This window comes from Erpetoichthys calabaricus, chromosome 7 (assembly GCF_900747795.2).
Source record: "Erpetoichthys calabaricus chromosome 7, fErpCal1.3, whole genome shotgun sequence".
NCBI lineage: Eukaryota > Metazoa > Chordata > Cladistia > Polypteriformes > Polypteridae > Erpetoichthys > Erpetoichthys calabaricus.
Window position 1 is genome coordinate 93,510,662 of NC_041400.2, and position 27,325 is coordinate 93,537,986.

Consider the following 27,325-nt stretch of genomic DNA (forward strand, 5'->3'; position numbering starts at 1 on the left):
AAAAAAGATGCATTTGTGACTCATTTAGAACTTTATACTATATCTCTTTCGCATGCATTCCTACATTTAATATGTTTAGTACAACTTTCCATTTTCTGAACCCATCCTATCCAAGAATACAATTCTTCTTCTTATTATTATTTACTTATTTGGCTGATGCCTTTATCTAAAGTGACTTATAACATTTGTTTTGTTTTTCCATTTGGAGCACAGACAGGTGAAGGGACTTGCTCATGGGCACACAGTGTCAGTAAGTGGGCATTCTCAGGGTCTGAGGGGTCCAAAGGCTAAAGCACTACACAGTTAGGAGCAAGGCAGGAGCCAAACATGGATTCCATCCTAGGCCACATGGCCACACTTACTCACAGAAGTTCAGCTTAGAGTTACTGATCGTCATAAGAGATGTAAGGCGAATGTGTACACTTCACACAAGGACTGCACAAAAATAATGAACTCCAAAAACTGTGAGACAGCTGTGCTTCCAAACAACCCACCAGGATGCACCATTTTGTATTTATTGGAATATTTCCAAGTTCTGAATTTCAAACCAGACATTTCCCAGAGTGTTTAAACATTTAAATTCAAAAATAACCCTGTATGCTTAATGAGTCAGTAGGAGTCCATGTCATAAAGTTTTAAAGGGGCAACTTTTCTATTGTTAACTGTTAACAGATAATTGTCTGTCTTTTCCATTTCCCAAGCCTACTTTATGTATGCAGCACATATTCACGGTGTGTTGGCTGCCAACTGCACGGGAGAGCACACTGGATGGTATGCGAGTCCATCGAAGGTACCGGTTCATACCAGGGCCAATATAGATTTGCCAGATTTATGTCTTTTGGATGACAGAGTAAGCTTGAGTGTCCAGGGAAGATCCATAGGTGTGTGGCAAGAGTGTGTAAACTCCATGAAGGCAGGGACTTGGCCAGTTGTGAGGCAACAGTGCTAACGACAGTAACACCATTCTGCATTGATATATGAAATTGGATTTAAACAGTTCCTTACCATTTAAAAAAATAAATCTAGAGTATAACACCTCTGGGGTTAGATGTTGGCACAAAGCATGATTGCCTCACTTCTTCAGGAGACAGAGTTCAGATCTCTGCCTGGTGATTCTCTGCAGGGTCTGCCTGAGCATTTCTCCAGGTCCTTCAGTTGTCCTTCCGTTTCCCAAAGATGATCAACAGGTTAATGTTTGTCTCTAAAGTGGTCTTGTATGAGTGAGTGAGTGAATGAGGGTGTGTGTGTGTGCACTATGAAGGACTGGCACCTGCAGAGAGACACTGTGACCCCCGCAAACTGAAAAGGGACTGAGTTGTTTCAGACAATGGCTGGATTGGCAGTTATGCAATAATTTTTAAGCTATGAAACAGTGAAGTTTAATGTCACAAAAGTATGGTGGGCACAGTGCTCAGTCATAAGAAGCTTAAGGAATGTCTTGTAAAGAAACCAAACAGAAATGAAATTTGTAGGTTCATTTGAATGAAAATTAAAGCCATTAGTTGTGTCTTCATTCATGTATTTTATAAATTATAGTAATCAATTATTAGGAATAGCACAAAAATAACAGCTGAATACAAGTCATATCTGTACAGTTTGAATTTTCCATTGTGTATTAGAAATAACACCTTTACTTGCCTATTTGATACAAATTTTTTTTTTGAAAACATGAAATATACAGGGGTTCTATGTACAAAAAATATACTTTAAGAAATTTAAGAGCACTGCACCATTAGAAATAAATTAACACACCATTTATTGTTAAGGTTTTCTGCTTGAGCTTTTTAAACATCTATATTTATTCAGTTTAAGAAATATGAAAACAGAAATAAAAAAATGTATACATGGGAATGTATATTTATTTATTTATGTATAGCATATTACAGCTAATTCTTTTAAACTCCTTGAAACTCATTTGTTTTTGTTGATTGTAATAATCTTGTGCTAATGCTGAAGCAAAGCGTGGTGCTCAATAAAGTCACACCACACTACAAAACTTGAAATCTAAGCAAATGAAAGTATTCTGTATTGTAAGAATTACTGACTTAAAAATTGTATTTATGATTTTTTCTCTTACTTTAAGAAATCTTGCCAAGTAAATTTTGCTTATTCCATCGGCATATTTTTTGTTAAATAAAAGCAAAACAATTACCATTTAAAGTTTTTTTTTCTTTTTTGTTTTTGCATATGCATTTTTTGCAGTGCACCACTTCCTTTTTTTTAGTTTGACTTTCAATAAAATCAAAAGACATATACGTAATTATTATCTGAGAGTAATCATCTAAATTAACCATTTAAAGAACACACTGGATTATTTAAGAATTCATGTAGAAATCGTATTTCACCTGGAGTTTGCCCTATTTCATCTAAAATCAAAAAGAGAATATGTGAACTGAGTTTAAAACAAATGGGTTCAGTAGACAGAAGAACACTAAAAATGTACCTTCCTGAAGACTTGTTAATAAAATGTTCCTTAAATATTCTTTAGGGGCTAAACATTAAGAAGTTTTTTTCTTTACTTATTTTCTTTTGGTAAAATGACAGAAAGTTTACCTTTTGAAAAGACTCAAAAGCTCCTTTTTCATGTCTTCATTTCTTAGTCCGTAAATAATTGGGTTTACAGTTGGGGGAAAGTTTAGGTACAAGAGATCAGCAGCAAGGCGGATGAGAGTAATGAAAGTCACTTTAGAAGGGTCAGTTGTTTCGAGGCTACCAGTTATGAAGAGTATGTAAGCAGTAAGAAAGAAAACAAACAACACCATACCGTGTGTCGCCACTGTGTTCATCGCCTTCTTTGAAGACTCGCTCAGGCGTGCACGTTGCGACTCTCTGAATATTTTTGCATAGGACAAGGCAATAATAAGCAGGGGAAAGAACAGATGAACTGCCAGCATAAAGAGTCGGTACATTTTAGGAAACGTTGATATGGATGGGTTGCACACACTTGCTTCAAGTGATGCTCCGGTACACAGAAAACTGTATGACACAACTAAATAGCATGACTCTTGCCCTGCAAATGGAAAGGTGTAAATCATGGGGTAGATCAGAGCAGTAGCCCAACACACACACACAAAGGCATTAATGCGCTCATTAGAAACCCACATCTGATAATCAAATGGATAACAGATCACAACAAATCTGTCAATCGCCATAAATGTGATCATCCAAGTCTCAATTGCATTAAAAACATTCAAAAAGTAGTATTGAATCAGACACCACTTTAAAGTGAGCAGCTCTGTGCTGGCGAGACTAAATCTGGCAATAAAATAAGGAGAAAAAGTCAACAGTCCACAAATGTCAGCTATGCACAGGTGACAGATAAGCATATTTTTGGGATTTTTTAAGGCGTCTTTTGAAAAAACAACGGCCACAATCGTTATGTTGGCTAGCAGGCCGACTAGCAAAATGATAACTTGAAGAGGAATGATGACATGTCGCTCTCTGACACTGTATACTAAACCAAGCAAAAGAAATCCTGTTGTTCCATTACCTACAGTTGCAGCCATTTGCTTGTGATTTTCTTTTCTTAAACGGCTTGGTGTTTTGTTTGTTCTCTTGGCAGTGAGTAGAAGACAAAAATCATTTAAGGAATACTGCTGTACTTTCAAAGCTTTATGTAATATGCATTTAATTCCCCTAAGCCTTATTCATTTGTGTTTTATTCCTGTGATCCTAAGAGATTAAACATGATCTGGAAGGGTTTTTTATCATTATTATTTATTGGACATGAATTTAATGGTAGTTTAATTTTATAAATATTGGTTATACACATGAAAATCACCACAAATCTTCTTTTTTGGTGTTAAAAGCAACCTTCATTAATGTCACCTATATAAACAGTTTACACTATCAATAGACATACAAGGGTTATGTAGCTACCATGAGGGAATGTTTCCTCAGAACTTCAAGGCGTACAATTTTTATTGCCTTATCATTTTGCATTTTCTGAGAGAACAAAATTTCCATGGGTTTGTGGTTGATTTTCACTGGAGATATGTTGATATTCTTTACTCTTTTGCAAGGATAGGCAGAGTTTTTATTAGAGTCTCTTTAGTACATAAATGGTATTAGTTAATACTTGATTACAGAAGAAAATTGATTTAGAAATGTTTGATGATTGTCATATTAGTTTCATATTAATTATAAATGTTCCTGGTCTGGTTTCAGACTCTATAATTGAAGTAATCTTTCAATGTGGGTGTTCTGCTTGTACTCTACAATTCAAGAATGTCAAGCACATGCCAGGCTACCTGGTGATTTGAAACTCCCCTGGCGTGAGTGCACCCTGTGATCAACTGGTGTCCCTTTCATTAGCTCTTGACTTGCAAACTTGGCTTCCCAGATGGGTTTTAATCACCCTTTGATCATGCAATGGATTAATTAGGTTCAATAAATGAATGGATGGGAAAATGAAATGGGGTAAAAAAAACTCTACAAAATATTGATTAATATCAATAATATTATGGACATCATTTGATCCATTTTTAGAATTTTTATATGTTTATTTTTGGATATATGCAGTTTATTTTTAATTATTTTTTCAAAGCCATTATGTACTTTTTGGTTTGGTTGGCACCATTTTGTATCTATCTCTGCATGGTTTTTATAGTTGCTATGCCCATTGCTGCATCATCATGCTCCACCTATATAAGATGGTGGTGCACAGCAGCATCAAAATACTGGATTTCCTTCAAAAATTATGCCTGTCTTCAAAGATGGTTAGGGACACTTAAACAATGTTGTCATAACATTTCTGATCATGTATTGTTTGGTTTGAACTACAACTACAAATTTGGTTTACCTAGTATGGTTTTGTTGATCTATTTGTTGTCAGTGATCTCAGTATAATACCCTAGTCTTATTCTTTTGGTGCACTCATCTTCATTGACTTTTCCCTTAAGTGATCTTTCTGAGATCTTAACTCCAATATTACTCAATAAAATATGGAAATCTTAAAAGAGCACAATGTTTTTGTCTCTCAACAGTTCTTAGCTCTTGGATCATTTAGCCTGATCTTTTAATTTTTTATAGTGTATCTGTACAATTCATTATCTTTCTTTTTATCATATCATTGAGTTTCCTCATACAATGAAAGATCTGGGATAACTTGATATCAGCTGACTGTTGAAGAGATGTACATTTCATGTAAGACACAATACTAAACAGCAGGCAAGGGAAGGATTCTCTTATCTTTAATATAAACATTATGTTTACCTTTTATTTCATTTGTCACTGGGCTTTAAAGCAAAAGCTTGTCCCCTGCCACTTATATGATATAAATATTGTTAAAGACTAACACATCTTTCCTGTTCCTTGAAAGAAAGAAAAATAAAAACACAGCAAAAGCCATTAAGACCAATTAGGGTTGTGATCATAAATAATATCTTGATTTATCATGATAAATAAAAATATTTGATTAATATTTCCAACCTGACCAGGGCTCTTTCCTAATTTCTTCCACTTCAAAAGAAGGAAAGAACAAATAAGCATAAAATTATCTCAGTGACCAATTTTATATTAAAAAATCAGAATCATCCATCCATCCATCCATTTTCCAACCCGCTGAATCCGAACACAGGGTCACGGGGGTCTGCTGGAGCCAATCCCAGCCAACACAGGGCACAAGGCAGGAACCAATCCCGGGCAGGGTGCCAGCCCACCGCAGGACACACACAAACACACCCACACACCAAGCACACACTAAGGCCAATTTAGAATTGCAAATCCACCTAACCTGCATGTCTTTGGACTGTGGGAGGAAACCGGAGCGCCCGGAGGAAACCCACGCAGACACGGGGAGAACATGCAAACTCCACGCAGGGAGGACCCGGGAAGCGAACCCAGGTTCCCAGGTCTCCCAACTGTGAGGCAGTAGTGCTACCCACTGTGCCACCTTGCCGCCCAAAATCAGAATCATCCATCCATCCATCCATTTTCCAACCCGCTGAATCCGAACACAGGGTCACGGGGGTCTGCTGGAGCCAATCCCAGAAAACACAGGGCACAAGGCAGGGAACCAATCCTGGGCAGGGTCAACCCACCACAGGACACACACAAACACACCCACACACCAAGCACACACTAGGGCCAATTTAGAATCGCCAATCCACCTAACCTGCATGTCTTTGGACTGTGGGAGGAAACCAGAGCGCCCGGAGGAAACCCACACAGACACGGGGAGAACATGCAAACTCCACGCAGGGAGGACCCGGGAAGCGAACACAGGTTCCCAGGTCTCCCAACTGCGAGGCAGCAGCGCTACCCACTGTGCCACCGTGCCGCCCAAAATCAGAATCAACTGGCCCATAAAAATCAGAAGGTAAAGGGTTCTGATCAGCACAGTGGACCCAAAAACAGAGAACTTGGAATTCAGCTTGTAGGTTTTCAGCCAGATAAAGATTGTGGCAAAGAACTTGAATACAGCAATGCAAATACAATGAATTCATATTTGTATTTACTGCTAAAAATATGTCAAGGTTTTATTAACAAAGGCTAACACTACAGAAAAGACCACACAGAAATATGACCCATGGATGATGTTGGCCAATAATACCGCCATATGCAGAAACTGTATGAAAGAAAACCAATATCTCTCATTCCACGGTGATATAGTAATGTCAGTGCCACTTCTCGTTTAAGGGATTATGGGTTCCTCTGTATTGGGCAATTTCAAGTGGGGCCAAAAAAAAAAAGCCTTTTAGATGGAGTGAGTGTAGTAGGTTTTTAGGAACAGGAAACTTTGCTGCAATAGCAATCAAATTGACTGAACAACTGCCTTCTACGGCAGTGAAGGGAAAATTTATGAAAGATGTGCCAACAATCTCATTTATTCAAATCAGTCTTGGGAGAAGTGTCTTTCCTTGAAGCCTCCTGGGGATTAGCTTGAACTGGATACAGCATGTGTGTTTGTTTTACTGATTTTTGGCTTGGAAGACAACAGACTCTGCTAATTATTATTTGATGTGTTATTGGTACGCATTGTTAACTGTTTGTATAAGTTAAACATAACAATGCATAGTAGTTGTATACCTGCATATACAGCACAATAGAAATCAACAATAATATTACACCAAGAAAAGGCCCTATTCTTCGTTTTTTGTCTGTGGATTTGTTTATTGTGGGGTGTTAAGACTGGCCTATTTAGTCCTGCTATACATTTGTTGCTTTGTGACAATACATTCTGATGTATGAGTGTAAAAGTACGAGATGTTACAAGGCTACTGTACATTCATTTGGGGTTTTTGCCATATCTTAAAGTGTAATAATGCCAGCATGAAATGGTGACAATGAACAAGAGCAGTTACACAGTACCTGGCATGTAATACCATTAAAGTAAAAATCTGATATTAAATTTTTGCATTTTCTAAAAATTAAAAAAAATAAATAGCCAATAATGGTATTTTATAATGGAACCTATGGAGCAGGGTGCCACTGGAAAATAAAAGCCTAAAAACTTATTGAATATGTCCTGTTTGAGTTTCCGATATAAGAAAATATGCCATCCATGCTCCCAGCACATGTTTGTAACAGGGACTGGGAAATAATCATTTTATTGTATATTCCTGGTGCTATTTTTTCATTTTCTATTCACTTGTGTGATTCTCACATAAATCAACATGGTACATAACATGGGAGGATCAGTCTCGCATGATTTTGTCTTTTGAGAGGAAACCATACCCCGAAAATGACATGTATAAGCTATTTTAAAATGTGTGTGTAATGTGAAGATGTGGATTAATGATTTAAAACGTTATTGGTCTGAAAATTGGGCATATTTGAAAAGTACAAAATGTATCATTTAAGGAAAATACATATAATGTTAAATACTTTGACTATCAAATATATTTCTCTAAAACTGCCATCCCAGAGTTATACAATAAAGTGTAAATTAAGCAGGTATCATCATGAAAACAGCTAAGCACTTCTCACTTCATACAGTTATGTTGTCAAGTGTTAACATCAATGTGCAGTTCATTATCAGAGGAGGGTGAAGACAAAGTGTGTTCAGACTACCTTCATCTCAATTAAAATGCATCACAAAGCAAAATGTGGCACAAGCCACATGTACTGAAAGGCTGACAACATGAGGAATAAAAAGTTCCATTGCATTACAACTTACAATTAAATAAATGACTCGGCTGCTGTCAGATTTCTGGACTGGTTTCTGCTGAATTAGTTTCACAGCTCGTAAAAAGAGACTGTTGAATTCTAGCTTCCCAAATACTATATGCAATTCGACTGAAGTAAGCAAAACCACTTTGGGACAACAGGGGCCTCTGTTGTTAACATTATCCTGTCCTTTCTCCACAGCCCAGAGAAGACACCCAATGAGGGCATTGTCACTACCCGATCTGTACTGCCTGCCTAATCTGCAAAACTTTTATTGTTACGACACTGCCTGATCTGTGCTTCTTATTTTACAAGACCTCATCTGATTTGCCTCATGCATGCAGTCTCTGTTTACTAAAAATTACCTTTACAACAGTGCCCGATTTGTACTGCACATGTGTCATGTTTCATGACACGCGTCACTTGGTGGATTTGAATTGCACTTGCGAGTCATTTTTGTATTGCCATTTACAAGAAGCTTACAACAGATGAAACTTCTACCTTTACTTCAGTAAGTTGGCATGGAAAACCCGAATGTAAATCCTTTAAATATTGACATTAAAAGTGACCCGGTTAATGTGTCTAATTTCTCTAAAATGTGCAATCAAAACTACAAAGTGGTTAGCAAAGCATGTTAAATAAAGTGAACTGTGGATCTCGGCTGGATTAAAATGAGAAGATCAAATCAGTTTTTAATCACTGAGCACCCCATGGTGGCTCTGAGGCTAGGGATCTGCACCGGCAATCGGAAAGGTTGCTGGTTCGAATCCTGCAAATGCCAGAAGTTATTCTACTCCGTTGGAGTCTTGATCAAAGCCCTTAACCTGCAATTGCTTCATCCTGCGCATGCAACTCTGCAAGAAGGTCCTCCAACTTACAGGGAAAACGGGGTTGGTGGCAGGATTGGCTCTCCAGTCATCGTAAAAAAAAAAAAAAATCACACTGTTCCAATATGGTGCTGAGGTGTCATCTGCTGTACTTTGGTCCCAATCCAGGCGGTTTGTCATGTGGTGGGTTGCAGCAATGTGCTATCAGTGCACACTCCCAACCTCTCTCACCCCACATCAGACTCCATTTACAGTAAACATGACATTTTCTTGTCTTTGCTGTATGCCACTAACTTCTTTTAAATTTTGAAAAAATGGCAATGGTGCAGTGTTTTGCCCACCCCCCAACACATTTTCTTGTCGTATTGTTACCTTTTTTGAGAACAATCTTTTTGTGTTTTGGTATCATTTCTGTCTTGCTCCTTATGCTATCGGGTTAGGCTGTGGTGGTCTTGACAAATTCAATCATGAATAAATGGGTGAATGGGAAAACATTATCTGCTTTGAAAATAAAACACATTTCTGGCTGGTAGTCAGAATGTGTCCAGAATGCAACTCTAGATAGAATTGAAAAGTTGTAATTTGTATCAAATTTAGATCAAGTTTGCATAATTTATTTGATAATCTAGTTGTACGTACACTATTTAAAAGGTAGACAGTTAAGTTGCTCATGCAATGTTTTTAACTTTCTTTTAGTAGCAAAATAAAGCATTTCTATTCAGCTTGATGAATGAATGAATGAATGAATGAATAGGTTAATATGTTGGTGCCTGAATTATTAAAATATACACACCACTTTAATAAATGAATTTTCAAGTGGGTGCCATAATGTGTAAAATAATTATGAATTCATAATTACAGCATATTACATAATAATAAGTAGTGTTTAAGGGGTAATTTAATTGAAAATGTTCATACCACCTCAGTCCTTAGAGGAAACATTGTAGGTGACTTTTAATAAATGACTATGTAGCTGGTATGATGGTTATTAGCTGCCTAGACAGGACGTGTTTCTTTTTTTTTACAAGGACACACAGCAAAGAGGTCATCAATAAGAAGGTCCTGTCTGGAAGAGTGAGGGTGTAATCGATGATATGGCAATCAGGTATCTGGAACACAATTAAAAGAAAAGAAACTTAACTTAAACTGCTTTCATTAACAACTCTACAAAGAGACTGAGGACTGTGACATGCTGAAAACACAAATCTACCAAACAGGGTAAAGAGATAAACTGCACTGGTCCACAAACTTTAGTTTCTCCCAGAAGAAAGCAGGTGTTTGTTCACTTCAGTCAATTGAATACAAAAAAGATAAAGTGTGCTGGCACAGCTTTAAAATGAATTTCTAGGAGGCTGTGTGGATTACCTGCTTACATAAGATTCTCTGCAGTAGGAACTTTAAAATATCTGGTGCTGCCAAAGTAAGCAGCCTACTCTTTGAACAGATGGATGCCCAAAAAGTAGAAGGATGGGGGAAGACTGCCTCTTTAAGGCACTGCTTTCCCCAGAACGCTAGATGGCAGCTCCCCTGGATTGTAGTGGTGCCCCAGATTCCCACAGGGCACTAATATTATTTATTGTATCAGTATGCTGCTGCTGAAGAATGTGAATTTCCCATTGGAATTAATAAAGTATCTATCTATCTATCTATCTATCTATCTATCTATCTATCTATCTATCTATCTATCTATCTATCTATCTATCTATCTATCTATCTATCTATCTATCTATCTATCTATCTATCTATCTATCTATCTATCTATCTATCTATCTATCTATCTATCTATCTATCTATCTATCTATCTATCTATCTAAGGGTCTTGGAGTTCTTTATCTCAGCTCTGTTGGGTACAGGGGATGCTGCCAGGGGGTGCTGTAAAAATGGAGAAGCCATGTTGCATGGGGTTTCCGCCTAACCCAGAAATGATTACAGACCATGTGGGCGGAAGAACAGAAACACTTTCGGGGTGTACACTATAAAAGGACTTGCCAGCCTCACAGTGAGGAGCCAGAGTCAGGAGGTGGAGGAGAAAGAAAGAAAGAAAGAAAGAAAGAAAGAAAGAAAGAAAGAAAGAAAGAAAGAAAGAAAGAAAGAAAGAAAGAAAGAAAGAAAGAACTGTGTGTCAATCTTCACTAAACATTCATTTTTAAGCAAAATGAAAACTAAACTGAAATTATTCTCTTAGAATAAAAACTAACTAAGGTAAGTCACAACCAAAAATAAAATAGAAACTGTCAAAGGTTAATGAAGCTAAAAAAATGAAATGACAAGTAAAAATAGTATAGAAATTAACTAATTAAAAAAAAAAACTAAAATAACCATGCTCCCCCCATCAAAGGAAGTAACCCTATCAGCTTTTCTGGGGAAGGTCTCAGTCAATTAGATTATTTTCTAGAGAGGCTGCAAAGAAGAACACATTCTTTATACTGTATACATTGCATTTTACTAATGATATATTCAGTATTCTACTTTTATAATTAAAAAAATACATTGCATTCATTATGTTTTAATGTACTAGTTTTTGGGCTAAAGACTTTTTTGAATTTTTGAACGATGCATGATAGGCAGACTCTGAGATCATTTTTCACAAGCAAACATTCCTTATACTTTGCCTTGATAGCAGGAGCAGTAAGTGCTGAGAATGATGTGGACTCACAAAGGTAATTGTTAGGAATGGGAAATAATATATGCATGGCCTTTACAATGAGTTTAGGGTAAACTGGTGAGAAGATGAGCTGAAAATCTCTATGAGAGACCTGCTGTAACCTAATCATTAATGTTCTGTCACAGGAACGTTCCAACAATTGCTCTTCTGCCTTACCAGTAAGGATAATTTTAATTGTTGTAGTTTCTGCAAATAGATCACTTACTCAGTCCTGTGCATCAGTATTAACAACAGAGACCTATGTGCTAAAGTGTTGACTCAGCACAGCTAAGTGAGAAGTAACAAATTCTCTCACTGTATTCACTGATTTATTATTTTCATGAAGAAACTCTGTCAAATGGCAAAACTTATGCATTACTCCATCTTATAATTTTTTTGTCCATAGCTCTGATTTCACCACCTTCAGAATGAAACAACAGTGTATTGACGTCAGAACCTTGCAAAGTTGGATGAACAAACATGACTGTAGTGGTTGCGACTTAATAAAATTCACTGTAGTCACAACTAGGTTCAAAGCTGAATGAAGTTCTCGTTGCATACCTTTGGATGCAAGTGCTTGTAAATACAACATGTAGTGTTTATCGATGACATTTAGCTTGGTAGCTTTTATCCTAACAGTAGCTCTACTGTTTTGGATCGTCACTACAAATGGCAACACTATTTATTTTTAACCAGACCCATTCCTGCTTCTTTAACACTAGAATTATTAGAGCCAATGAAAAAACTCGGAAATCCGGCCCACCTTAAATCCCTTCGCACCTCTCTGTCAGCCTCTTTTGACTTCTAAATGTGTTGATAAGCACAAGCAGCCTGCTATACCATTCCCCACCCCCCACCTCAGAACGAGCAAGAAGTTCTCCCACTTCCTGCCCACTTCCTGCCTTGATTGATTATATGGGCGTGAGCTACCCAGAATTGTAAGTGGAAATAATTTGATGTGTGTTTTGTTTCCACAATTATCTATGTAAACACATCGTTAAAACAGAAACGTTTTTCATGTTTTAGTAATAAATTACAAAATGTATATATGAACTGTATAATATGAGAAGGCTAATGTCCAAATATCAAATAAACACTTTTTACAAAAGGTGCAGGTACAATATGTGTGGTGTAGTGATTAGAGCTGCCGATTTATAATCCGGAGGTTGTGAGTTCGAAACCAGCTCCCCTGCAAATTTACCATTTTGAGTAGTGAGCTGTTCTTATTGTTAATAGTATACAATAAAAACATACATTTGATTTGTGTCTGTAACAGCCGGTGCAAATTTATAGCACTTGTAAAAATTAGCTTTTGTTTTCCACTTTTATTCTCTCAGTCACAATCACGATACAACAACCCCCCTGCCCCAGATCTGATGCGGTTACTTTTTATCTGAAACTGGAAATAACTGTAGATGTGAGTGGTGTTTTGGACAATGGAACTGGAAATTCTCTGATCTGGAGGGATAAAAGCTGACACACAAACGCTGGGGAATCTGCCTTCTTTGTATCTCACTGTCACTTGAATTTTTTTTTTATTCAGTTTTATTGAGTGTTCCTGCTCAAGCTGATTTAGTATGCACCTTATGGTCCATGATGTCTAAGCCGCACTGATGAAAAAACAGAGACATACAGTTAGGTCCATAAATATTTGGACAGAGACAACTTTTCTCTAATTTTGGTTCTGTACATTACCACAATGAATTTTAAATGAAACAACTCAGATGCAGTTGAAGTGCAGACTTTCAGCTTTAATTCAGTGGGGTGAACAAAACGATTGCATAAAAATGTGAGGCAACTAAAGCATTTTTTTAACACAATCCCTTCATTTCAGGGGCTCAAAAGTAATTGGACAATTGACTCAAAGGCTATTTCATGGGCAGGTGTGGGCAAGTCCATCGTTATGTCATTATCAATTAAGCAGATAAAAGGCCTGGAGTTGATTTGAGGTGTGGTGCTTGCATGTGGAAGATTTTGCTGTGAACAGACAACTTGTGGTCAAAGGAGCTCTCCATGCAGGTGAAAGAAGCCATCCTTAAGCTGCGAAAACAGAAAAAACCCATCCGAGAAATTGCTACAATATTACGAGTGGCAAAATCTACAATTTGGTACATCCTGAGAATGAAAGCAAGCACTGGTGAACTCAGCAACGCAAGAATGTTTTTCCAGAATTGTGCTGCCTTTTTTAGATGTTCTTTAGCAAAGTCCAATCTAGCCTTTCTATTCTTGAGGCTTATGAGTGGCTTGCACTTTGCAATGCACCCTCTGCATTTACTTTCATGCAGTCTTCTCTTTATGGTAGACTTGGATATCGATACGCCTACCCCCTGGAGAGTGTTGTTCACTTGGTTGGCTGTTGTGAAGGGGTTTCTCTTCACCATGGAAATGATTCTGCAATCATCCACCACTGTTGTCTTCCATGGACGTCCAGGTCTTTTGGCGTTGCTGAGTTCACCAGTGCTTGTTTTCTTTCTCAGGATGTACCAAACTGTAGATTTTGCCACTCGTAATATTGTAGCAATTTCTCGGATGGGTTTTTTCTGTTTTCGCAGCTTAAGTATGGCTTCTTTCACCTGCATGGAGAGCTCCTTTGACCGCATGTTGTCTGTTCACAGCAAAATCTTCCACATGCAAACACCACACCTCAAATCAACTCCAGGCCTTTTATCTGCTTAATTGATAATGACATAACGATGGACTTGCCCACACCTGCCCATGAAATAGCCTTTGAGTCAATTGTCCAATTACTTTTGAGCCCCTGAAATGAAGGGATTGTGTTAAAAAAATGCTTTAGTTGCCTCACATTTTTATGCAATCGTTTTGTTCACCCCACTGAATTAAAGCTGAAAGTCTGCACTTCAACTGCATCTGAATTGTTTCATTTAAAATTCATTGTGGTAATGTACAGAACCAAAATTAGAGAAAAGTTGTCTCTGTCCAAATATTTATGGACCTTTCTGTAGGTATATATGATATTTGGTATAACTCATTTTATGACCTGTATCCTCCTAAGACCCGAACTCTTTCATGGCATGCATTTTTAATTTCTCTTTGCTATTTGGGATGATTGGGACCTGATAAATATAAAAACAAAGAATTATCTTTTTACCTGATGTAGTTTCTGAGAAAAATGATGTCCGCATATGAGGACATTCGTTTTAAATTTCGATAGAACACTATAAAGCCACAATTGAGTAATGATGTGCAAAACTCTTTATTTGGTGTCTGAACACAGCAGCATTTTTCCTGAGTACAGAAACAAAATGAGAAACAACAATTGTGCCCCTTTGAGCAATATGGCTCATTTGAAGTGCTGCTAACAGTTGCAAGAAGACATATGTCTGTAACAAAGTAAAAAAAGTAAAAGATTTCTGAACATCGCATGAAACACAAAACATTTCACTCCAAAACTGGGAACATGTTTACACTTATGTGTGAAATGATGTGTAACAGTTGCGATCTGCCTGTAAGCAGAGGAACACCTTGCATGTAACAAACTTCACGCGAGTTTTCCCTGAGCAGCCTTTTGCTCTGCAGCGCGCTGCATTCTTCACTTTTGCCACCTCTGGCAGATGTGCATTAGCCTTCCTGCGGAATGAGACATGGGGCACTGCCTTCACTGGATGCTTTTTCCCTTGGATTAACACGTCTGGGTCATCTTCCTGCGCCAAGAAGGTCATGGCCACTTCCATGCAAAATTCAAGAAACTGCATGATGATCTTCTTTGGTGTGCCACATACAGTAAGGTCTTTGCGGTACAGTAGCCAGCTGTTGGCTAAAGCCAGATCCGTAAAGTGCATTAGCATATGCAGTGTCCATTTCTTTCATCAAATTTCATCAGTTGATGTGTTGAGTGGGTTCCCACTTCTAGCCAGTGACGTAGCATTAGAGCAATCTGCAATCATTTTCATCAAATCTTTATCAATATACTGCTCTATGTAGTCCAGTGGGGTCCAGCCCTCTCTGTCCTGCACAGTTTCTTCCTCACGCTCAAACTGGGCTTGATTTGGTGTTAGCGGAGAAGCCTTCCATTGCATCCCATGCCCTTTCTTGGACTGTTCTTGATGGCTTGGTCCTGGTGTTGTCTCTTCAGGGACATCATCTGAGACATCAGCCTCATCTTGCTGTGTCCGAGAGTGACATCTGGGAGTGCGTGATCTGGCAATGTCACGATCTGTACGATATCCTTCAAATTCATCACGGAGACGTTTACGTCCCCTGATAAGCTGAGAGGGCTGTGTAATGGGGTCCTCACACCCACTACTGTCCTCCTCACTGCTGCTTAGCTCCTGTCGTGGGGGTTGATATTCAGCATCCCCCAAGGGATCGTCAATGTCTGACAAATCTTTCACCTCTGAGTTGTCTCCACCAATTAACCCAAGTAACTCCATTACTCTTGTGAGAGAATAACGCTCTGGAAAAAACATCATGAGAAAAATCAAATAAAAAACTATGGAGATTTATTTATAAAACATGCTATATCTGCTTGTACTGTAGTAAACTATTGTTTTCTACCTAAATCATCCAAAAATACAATTTCATTATCACATTTTACTAGCACATGTGGCTAGCATATATGATAACATATAACTCCCTATGTCCACATTTGTGGACATTGTCAACAAAGCTAACAAAACTAAGTCACTCTGTCCACATACGTGTACCACATGTTTAGTGGCATGATAAATCGTTACAGTTACTAACTTTTGTAAAATTTGACTTCCATAACAAACATTGACCACTTTATACATATCTCAACAACAATCAGCCATGAAATGTGATTGAATTTTTTACCTGGTCGAAGTTTGGCTCGGGAGTTGCCATCTGAACTTCTGGGTGTGTTGTCGGCCATCTTGAATCTAACGTGTAATGAGAAATACTCTTCTGCCACCACCAAGTGGCAGTATAATGTCCTCGTAAGTGGATATCAGGTCCTTGTAGAGCAAAATTTAGTATTGTGGTCTAGACAACTCAAAATGTGATGTCCGCATATGTGGACGCCAGGTCCTAGGAGGGTATAGTACATTTCGGAAAACATTGTGGTACTGATGCAACGTTATTCATATTATTCATATTCATTCGCATGCCTTCTTGCGCTTGTAATCAGTGACCGTGTTTTTTTTTTCCCGATCTTGCCAGTCCCCACATGTTGCTGTTTCTTTTGTACTCCAGGACATACAGAGGAAAGAATAGTACAGTCAGTTCAGTGCTATATGCAATCATCATATTCAAATGTTAACAGTTCACACACACCCAAGGACCGTCCTTTCTATGTTTATGACATGTGTACCTGTTGCAATGCACACACTTCTCTCTATGCTGTGGTTTCTATTACAATGAAGGGGCACCTGACACTGACTGACTGAGTTTGCTTTCCTGGGGGAAGCGGCTGTCTTGGAACAGAAGCTTGTCGATGTTGCATCCTCTTTTACTTTATTCATCACCTTTTCTTGTAAGAAGTGACGATGAAGTTCTTCTGCAAGGTGAGCCATGAACGCTCTTCTTTTCTTAGTGGCCCCCGTACATGTCTTGCACAGTACATGTGTGTTGATTGCCGCCAAGTCAAGCATGTTATAGCACAAGCAACCAGCCACCCGTGTGCTACTGCTCACACTGAATAAGCTTGTGCCTTCTGGTGCACAACGCAACACCGGAAAAAAAGAAAGAGACAATATATGTGACATTTTGAAGAAATCATTTTATGACCTGAATAGTTCCAATCAGAAAACATCATCGCACTAATGCAATATTATTTGAAAACGTGTTGTATCGTGATCGTGACTGAAAGAATAAAAGTGAAAAAAAAAAAACCGCTAACTTTTACAAGTGCTATAAATTTACACCGGCTGTTACAGACACAAACCAAATGTATGTTTTTATTGTATAATATTAACAATAAGAGTAGCTCACTATTCAAAATGGAAAATTTGCTGGGAGGTGGTTTCGAGCACAAGACCTCTGGATTATAAATTGGCAGCTCTAACCGCTACACCACGGAAGCTGGAGTATTGTACTTACACCTTTTGTGAAAGTGTTTATTTGATATTGGGACATCAGCCTTCATACATTATATAGTTCATATCTACATTTTGTCATTTATTACTAAAACATGAAAAACGTTTCTGTTTTAACAATTGTTGTAGAAACAAAACACACATCAATTTATTATTCTGAGTAGCTCATTCCCAGATAATAAATCAAGGCAGGAACTGGGAGAACTTCTTGCCAGTTCTGAGGTGGTGGTGGGGGGGTTTGGTATAGCAGCCTGCTTGTTGCTTGTGCTTATCAACACATTTAGAAGTCAAAAGAGGCTGACGGAGAGGTGTGAAGGGATTTAAGGTGGGCTGGATTTACGAGTTTATTCATTGGTTCTGGTTCTAGTGTTAACGAAATTGTTCGGCAGTGTGAAAAATTCCTCAACCAATGTTCAATGCATGCACCTCCTTTCAGAAGAGGAAAATCTCTCATATTTTTCCTTTCTATGGATAGTGAAATGACACAATTAATTGCTGAATTAGCAATATATGTTGATTCAACCAGCTGAATAGAAAACTGAGCACAGGCACTCAATCTGTGAGTAAATTGTTATCTGACATTTCTTTAAATCTCTTCTTCACTGTGTTATTTGAGAGAGGAATTGTTTTTAACTTGTTTGCAGCCTCTGCCAAAGTCATAAGTTCACACAATTCAATGCTACAATGCAGCTGGGAGTGTTCGGTAGTTGTATGTGCATTTGTATTTTTAACAATCTGCCGAGCTACCAGGTAGGATGCTTTATGTGCTTTTTTCTGAAATTGTTGTAAGTTAACACATTTGACTCTTCTGGCGACAGTATTCCTAACCTTTGCAACTAATAAAAATCCTTTGGCTTGTTTGCATATTCTCTTTTTTAGTCAGATGTTGCTTCAGTTTAGCTGGCTCCATGGCTTTGTTAGCTAGCAACTAAAGACAAGTTATGCACTGTGACCTTGGGGATTGGGGATATTTTTTGCATTTTGACAAAAAGAATGATTTAAATATATATATATATATATGTATGTATGTATGTATGTATGCATATGTATGTATTACATTCTTAGTTCTTTTTGCAATCTGATTAATTAGATGGTTACCTAACAGGTAATGCTTGTGATTGGTCAGCCAGTCGGCAAACATCCGTCACACCATCTCAGTTGCGAGAAGCAGTTCATAGATCTGTGAAACAGTATCTGCCAAATAATACAGAGTACACAACACGGGTTTTGCCCTTATTGTGGCTCGTCAGGTCTACTCACTTTTGTATCCCTTTACAGGGATTGAAACTCAGATGTCAGCAACTGAAGTGAAGCCTCTGACATTGAGCCACAGCGGCTGGTTTGCTTATTTGATAGGGTGTAGATATGAGTATATTGTAGTATTACATTCTTAGTTCTGAATCGCAATCTAAGTAGTTAGGTGTTTACCTATATTGGGGCTGCTAGGGGGCATCGCAGAACTCCAAACCCTCAACACAACTGCACAAACACAAGTCTCGTGTTTGAGTAACCTTTTTATTTTGAAGGCAGCACCTTTACAGGCATCTTCAAAGGAGCACATACAATGCATCAATGTTTTTCTTAATTAGGGAAACCATTCTTGGCAGCTCCCCCTGGTGGCGTTCACGAGACCCAGAAGGGCTGTCCAACAAGACTACAGTTCTCAGGTTGCCCTTAAGGTGTGTGCATGGATGATCTGGCCAAAGAATACAGCCCTGATAACAGTCATTCCATTTCATAGTTCCATCTAGGAAGGGAATACCATCTGTGCCATTTGGGACATCATCCAACAACTCCCTCCATCCACTACATGGGTTCTATGGCCAGCAAAGAACTATCAAACTCATTGGGGAAACCAGTCCATTCCTCTTTACCTTTACTATATACATATGCATGGTTTGGCTTCTATATATATACATACATATATATATATATAAAAATAATTAATATATTGTCACACACGAGCGATAAGAGAGCAGCTGATCGACCCGGGTTGTTGCGTAAAACGTCCCGTGAGGGAGCTACGGCAATGTACTAATCCCTGTCTCTTTACTTCCTCAGAAAGACCAAGGTGGCCGGAGCTGTAAAGAGCGCCCGGACGTATCAAGAAAACGTACACTTTCGGGTGCCTTTGTAAACACTGACGAGCCCTGATGACGTCAGACTCTCAGAAACCACTGCAACACTTCCCAGCATCCGTCCACTTTATTTCCTGTCCGTCATTATAAAATGTCCGTCCTTCCCTGCTGTATTTGTCAATTTTGAGTTACTGGAACTGACTTGACCATATATTTTGATTTACAGTATACGGGACCTAAAAACCTCAAACCCTTAATCTGTTTTCGTGTGCTTATTCCACAGTGGCATAGCCGGCAGGATTAATTAAAGTCCGAACCATGACTGAAGGACAGGACCGGAACGCGGTCCTCAACACGCTCGTCGCGGAGCTTCAGGCAGTGAAAATGGACGCAGCCGCGACAAAAACAGAGCTCGCTGATATGAGGAGGCGGCTAGCAGCAGCAGAAGCGGTAAGACCGGAGCCCGTGAGGCCTCATCCCCCTCCGATGTTAGCCCTTATGGGTGATGACGACATAGAGTCATTTTTGGGCATCTTCGAGCGTACGGCTACCCGTAACCAGTGGCCGCGGGCGGAGTGGGCGTCCATCTTGGTGCCTTACCTGAAGGGGCCCGCACAGCGGGCTTATCACGACCTCCCCAAGGAGGAAGCCGCCCAATACGACCTCCTGAAGGCTGAAATTTATCAGTGCTACGGAGTGACCTCCGGACAGCAGGCATGCGTCTGGTGGCACTAGCGATTCGACCCCGCACTCCCGGCAAGAGCCCAGGCCTTTGAGTACTAGGATAAGCTAGGGCGCTGGCTACGGCCAGACAAAAACCAGGCTTGCCAGGTGGTAGAGCAAGTGGCATGCGAGGGGCTGATTTATGCTATGCCAGACTATCTCACCCAGCAGGTCCGGAGGCACCCATTCAAGAATATGAATGGTCTTCTGGAGGTATTAGAGCGACAACTGGCGGTGACCCAACTCGGGGGGTCTGATGGCTCCAGTCGGGGGTCCCGACAGGGACGGCCCGTTGTCCCCAAGCCCACTCGCCGCGCCGCTGAGGCTCCGGTCAAACCAAAGGAGCGGAAACTCGTGCTCCTGCGCTGTTTCAAGTGTGGGGAGCCGGGACACATGCTGCCAGCTTGCCCACTCAATCAGGAGCCCATGGACTGCAGCTGGACCCGAGAGGAAAGGTACTGTGCACTGTCTAATCCCCTCGCGGTTACTAATACAGGAGTGGTGTTATTGAATGGGCACTCGGTGGTGGCGATGTTTGATTCCGGGAGTAACATTACCATTGTTGCTCGCCGTTATGTTTTACCGCGACAGTGGCTCGCCCAGCATCTGGGGGTCAAGTGTGTACATGGAAAGACCAGGTCTTATAGGTCCGCAATGTGCTACGTCTCCTGGGAAGGGACTCTGAAACGGGACGTCAACCCCGGGGCCTATTGGATATCCTAAAAGAGGGATGGGAAGGGGAGGCCCGTCCCTCCACCAATGTATTGGAATATATTGCGCAATTACGCGATAGATTGGAGAAAATTAGACCTTTACTGAAAGATCACATGTCCAAGGCTCAAGCAGCGCAGGTCCGGAATTATAACCGGAATGCATCTTTGCATGAATTTCGCTCAGGGGATCGTGTAATGGTGCTTGTGCCCACCTCGCACTCTAAATTGTTGGCTCATTGGCAGGGCCCATACGAAGTTAAAGAGAGAAAATGACTCGTCGATTATCTGGTGAGCCAACCGAATCGTCTACCGAGTGAGAGGGTTTATCACATCAACCTTCTGAAGCCGTGGAGAGAACGGGAACCTGACCCTCCTCCCGGCCCTACTCTCTCCCTTTTCTCAGAAAACACATCCCTTAACTTCGGCTCCAATTTGATGCCCCAACAACGACAGGAGCTCGAAAGAGTCATCTTGTCTGTCCCGGAGGTGGTCAGCGAGGCACCTGGCCGGACCTTGTTGATTAAGCACGACATTGTGACAGCCCCGGGGGTGGTTGTCAGGGAACGGCCCTACCGCCTCCCTGAGGTGAAACATGCTGAAGTGGAGCTAGAGGTTCAACGGATGTTGGACATGGACATCATCGAGGAGAGCCATAGCCCTTGATCTAGTCCTATCGTCCTCATACCCAAGCTGGGTTTTGCAACGACTTCAGATGTCTTAATCAGGTCTCGAAGTTCGATGCCTATCCCATGCCCCGGGTGGATGAGCTCCTAGAGAGACTGGGGACTGCCCGCTATCTAACTACCCTGGACATGACGAAGGGGTATTGGCAAATTCCCTTAATGGCGTTCGCGAAAGAAAAAACGGCATTCAGTACCCCTAGTGGTCACTGGCACTATAAGGTACTCCCATTTGGACTGCACGGGGCACCAGTGACATTTCAATGTCTGGTTGATCGAGTGCTATGACCCCACCAGTCCTATTGTGCCGCCTACCTGGATGACGTGGTCATCTATTCCGGCACCTGGGAGGAACATGTAGTGCAGGTTTATATGGTTCTCCTGACGCTAGTGAAAGCTGGACTTTGTATCAACCCCCGAAAGTGCTACTTTGGGATGAACAAAACCCGCTATTTAGGCTACCTAGTGGGAGGAGGATTAGTCAAACCACAGTGCACTAAAATTAAAGACATCTTGGAATGGCCCCGTCCGATGGTCAAGAAACAGGTGCAAGCCTTCTTAGGATTGTCCGGGTACTACCACCAGTTTGTGCCCCGCTTCTCTGAGAGAGCAGCGCCCTTGACGGATCTCACAAAGAAGCGGGCTCCTTTTACTGTGGTGTGGACCAAAGAAGCGGACCGTGCATTCTGTGACTTGAAACGGGCCCTTACCTCGGCACCAATTTTGCGCACTCCTAACTTTTCTTTGCCATTTCTTCTCCAGACCGATGCTTCGGACACAGGTTTAGGTACCGTGTTGAGCCAAAGCATCGATGGTGTCGAGCATCCTGTGCTGTACCTGAGCCGGAAACTGTTGGACCGGGAGACCAGGTATGCGGCGGTGGAGCGGGAAGCATTGGCTATTAAATGGGCAGTGACCCACCTGCGGTACTACCTGTTGGGACGGGAATTCACATTGGTAACGGACCATGCTGCCCTCCAGTGGATGGCCCTGCATCAAGACTCGAATCCTCGTGTTACCAGGTGGTTTTTGGACCTGCAGCCGTTTAAGTTCACTGTCGTTTATTGTCGTGGCTCCCTGCAGGCCAACGCTGATGCTCTATCCCGCATTCATGACCTCTCAGTTCGGGTCGCCCGACCCGGTGGGTCTGGGCTAACGGGGGGGTCCTGTCACGCACGAGCGATTAGGGTGCAGCTGATCGACCCGGGTTGTTGCGTAAAACGTCCCGTGAGGGAACTACGGCAATGTACTAATCCCTGTCTCTTTACTTCCTCAGAAAGACCGAGGTGGCCGGAGCTGTAAAGAGCGCCCGGACGTATCAAGAAAATGTACACTTTCGGGTGCCTTTGTAAATACTGACGAGCCCTGATGACGTCAGACTCCCAGAAACCACCGCAACACTTCCCAGCGTCCCTCCACTTTATTTCCTGTCCATCATTATAAAATGTCCGTCCTTCCCTGCTGTATTTGTCAACTTTGAGTTACTGGAACTGACTTGACCATATACAGTAGTTTGATTTACAGTATACGGGGCCTAAAAAACCCCAAACCCCTAATCTGTTTTCATGTGCTTATTCCACATGAGCCGCGGAACGATCCAAAAGGTAACACGACATCATATGCCAGACGGGAATGGCGGGGTACTAACCTCTCTCTCTCTATTTCTACAGGAAGAAAGACGCACCGCCGCCATGAGTCCTCCTAATCACGGAGAAAACAACACACCACTTCCGCCTTTCCCCTGTCTCACCCCGATGACGTCAGCAGTCCCACTATCCACCTCGGTTTTCCCATCAGCCCATGCTTCCATTTCCGGTACCTCTGCTTAAATGTTCCCCCCTCCGTCATGCCGGCGGAGGGTGTTATGACATTGCTTGTATGTTTATGACAGCAATCTGTGACTCTTTACAGTATACGGGGCCGGAAAACCCCAAACCTTTATGTGGTTCTTGTCTTTCTTTTACAATACATATATATATAATATAACAAATCAAGTGTACAGTTCTGAGTAGACATACTCCAAGACCATATCTAAATCCCAATAAAATGTAGTGAAAGGACTTGAAAGGAGCAGTTTACCTTTGAAAGTCCATTAGTATTTTTAATTTGAAGCACTTATGTATAGTTGAGTGGGACAACATTCCTTCATAGCACAATGGCAGACCTTGTTGAGGTTTAGATCAATTATCGATATGTCTTCTTATTGGTTTTAGATCTATTGACTATTGAAAGGAGTTGCTTGACATCTTTTTAAATGGCTTAGACAGGCACTATTATTTTATAGGCGGCTGTTTTTGTTTTTAATCTGTCCTGCTTGTTCTTTCACTTGCCTTGTTAGTTACGAACTAAGGATGCTGTGTTTTTTGAGGGAACTGAGTAAACAAGCTTTTGTTTGGGGACATGGCGGCTCTGCTGGACCTTTTGACTCACCAAAAGTCTAAAATAGTCAAAGTAAAATAGAAAATGTCAGAAGTTCATAAAACTAAACTGAAAATGAAATGATGGGTAAAAATAGTACAGAAATAAACATTGCCCCCCCCTCATCAAAAGAAGAAACACTATCAGCATTTTTGGAGGAAGTCTTAGCCAATGAGAAAGACTTGAAATATATATGATATAATATATGAAATTCATTTAAATAGAAATAATTTTTAATCATCTATTAAATTTAACAAAGCTAGTTTAGGTGTGGTACATTAATATCTTTAAGATTATTTTATATGCTACTTTATTATTATTAATGGTTAATTAAAAAGATGTAATACTGTAATACATATATTTTTACACAATAAATGGAGTCTATTAAAGCCTTATTTATTTTTACTGCATGTATCTCCACTATGGTTTATGGAGTGACAGATTCTAACATTCCCAAAGCCGCTTAATCTCCTTCAGGGTGGCAGCATCAGATGCAAGTCCATGACAGGGCCTCTTATGCACACACCTATTCCATTTGGAATCATCAGTTAGGTCTATCTGGATTTTATTTCGGTACCCCATTTCCCGTTATGTGAGGTACATGTTCTGTTGATTCGCTCAGTGGGTTATATACAGAGGTGTACTCTGCAACTGATGTGTTTCCTGCCTTGCACATAATGATGTCAGGATAGGCTTCTGCTTCCCACAGCCCAGTAATGGATACAGTATGTTCTGAAAATGGCTCAATGGATGAACACTAAACCTAAACCAGGTGCACCTGTGCTGCAGCATTTTTCATTGTTACATAATAAATAGAAAGACAAATCTTTCAGTGTACTGGCATTTATTTTATACATATACAGATGATATTTTATTTTCAATTAGTTTTAAAGCTATGTAATATGTCATTTTCAATATGAAACACCAAAAATAATATGTTAATAAGGTGTATTTTTGTAGTGATGTATTTGACATTCAGCACTCCGTTTTATTGGGCGTTACATTTGGGACATGCAGTAGTATGGACCAGTGGAGCAATATGAAAGTTTTATTTGGGGCTATGGTGCACACTCTTAGCTTTTTCTCAAAAGACTCATTCAGCTCCCCAGTATGTTCCCAATCTAGAAAGGTACACTAAAGTTAAATCATGTACTTGTATGCTGTCTGAAATGGACTGGATGTCTGTCTAAGGTGAAGTACCCTTTGTCACCATGCATCCTGTAATAACGAACTGGAAAAGCAGGCTGGGAACAACACTTACTGGAAGTATTCATCAATTTCCCAGATATGGCTAATCCAGTTTAAGTATCTTGAGTCAGGACAGGAACTGACACTGGTATGGGAAGAGACAGAGTATTTAATAAATGAAGATATTTCAGTATAATTATTTTGAGAGTATATACTGTAGTAAACTATAGTTATGAAATAAACTGTTTTCCCAAAACATTGGCTTTACCGTATTCTGTATATTGAAGTGCAGATATGAAAAAATGTGAACTTCTGTCTTGACAATACCACTGGATGCTTAACTTGATAATGTAAGAAGCACTGTAGTTAATAGTCGTCATGACGTTAATATTACTTAATCATGCATAAAGCATTTTAAATTGACTGTGGTAAGGAATCAAGCATGTGTTAAGATTGTAAGGAAAGAAGGCAGAAAATATTTTCAGATAAGTCTTAAATAACCAGTCTCAGATTTAAAAAAAAGATTTACTGCTAAAATAAATTTAAATCAAATACTATTGTTTTCCTTTATGCATAATAATATACTGTATTCTAAAACAAACAAAAAATCACTGTGTTACTCACTGTTTTCTGTAAGAATTTGACAAATTTATATTCAGAAAGGGTAGCACAATGGGCTGCCTCATGCATCAAGAGTCCTAGGCCTCTATGTCTGCTCATTTTCTGTGTGCAGATGGCACATTCTCACTGTGTCTGAATGGTGTGGCTACTTTGGGTACAGTTAAGCAGACCGTTTATCCAGAGAAGACCAGATTAAATAAAAAATAAAAGTTATATTAAGAAAAATGGTAATTGAAAGATATAACGAGATGGAACAATAATGTAAATACACTCAATAAAACAATAAACACTGTGCCTCTTTGGGCCTTCCAAAACAGCAGTACAAAACCTTCCCACCTTCAAAATTTTCCATTACAATTAAATTGCCTTCTACTTCCTCCCTTCCTGGTGGACCCATGTCCTCCCTCCACTATGAATTCTGGACTCAGCTGGGCAATGGATAGTAGTCTCTGTTACTGACCCCTGAGTACTTCTGGAGTCACTCTGACCTAACCATAAAGAACCTCCAGGTCAACCTGAACTCCAATAAAATTGTGAAATTGTCATTTTAGAACTACCTCCAGTGTCCCCAGGTTTTGTAGGTGAAAGAGTTACAGATGTAAATTACAACTCCCAAGCAATCCTGTCGAAAGCTGAACTGCTGTAACATATGATATATGTTACCATGTTTTATACGTTATGGAATGATTTTGAAATTTAACATTTTATTAAAGAAAGAAACATCCCCTAATAGGACAAATCAGTTATCTGGCAGGAGAAAAGCTGTTCATTGTATCTTTTAATTACTCCTCAGTAAAATGCCTTAGACGGAGCATTCTTCAAAATCAGTCTGTTACAGCATGGTCAGAATGGTCATTGAAACAAAGAACAGGGGTTCCTTTTATAGAATGCTGAATTTACATACAGTGTCAATCAATGCATACATTTTACTCTGGTTGGTTCATTGGTTTACACCCAAATGATTTATATAAAATATATTCTGGTCCTTCTTAAACCTTTGAGTTGCGCCACCACCCTTGAAATTTCTGTGCATATAACAACTGCCCATTCTCGTTTATAGGACATCTACTGATTTCTTTGTCATCTCTTAGTCATCCTTCCGTACAGTTTGTAAATTACATCAGCCTTTCTTCTGGTAATTCTTTATTTACTTCACTATCTCAGTATTTTTCCTAAACCAATTCTTGTATTTCAGTGTACATTTTGTTGTTCACTTGACCTTTATCTGGTTTCCGACATTTATTAACCCGTTATGCTATTTCCTAAAGAATCCTATGCTACCCTAAAATTATTCTTCCACAATGGCCATT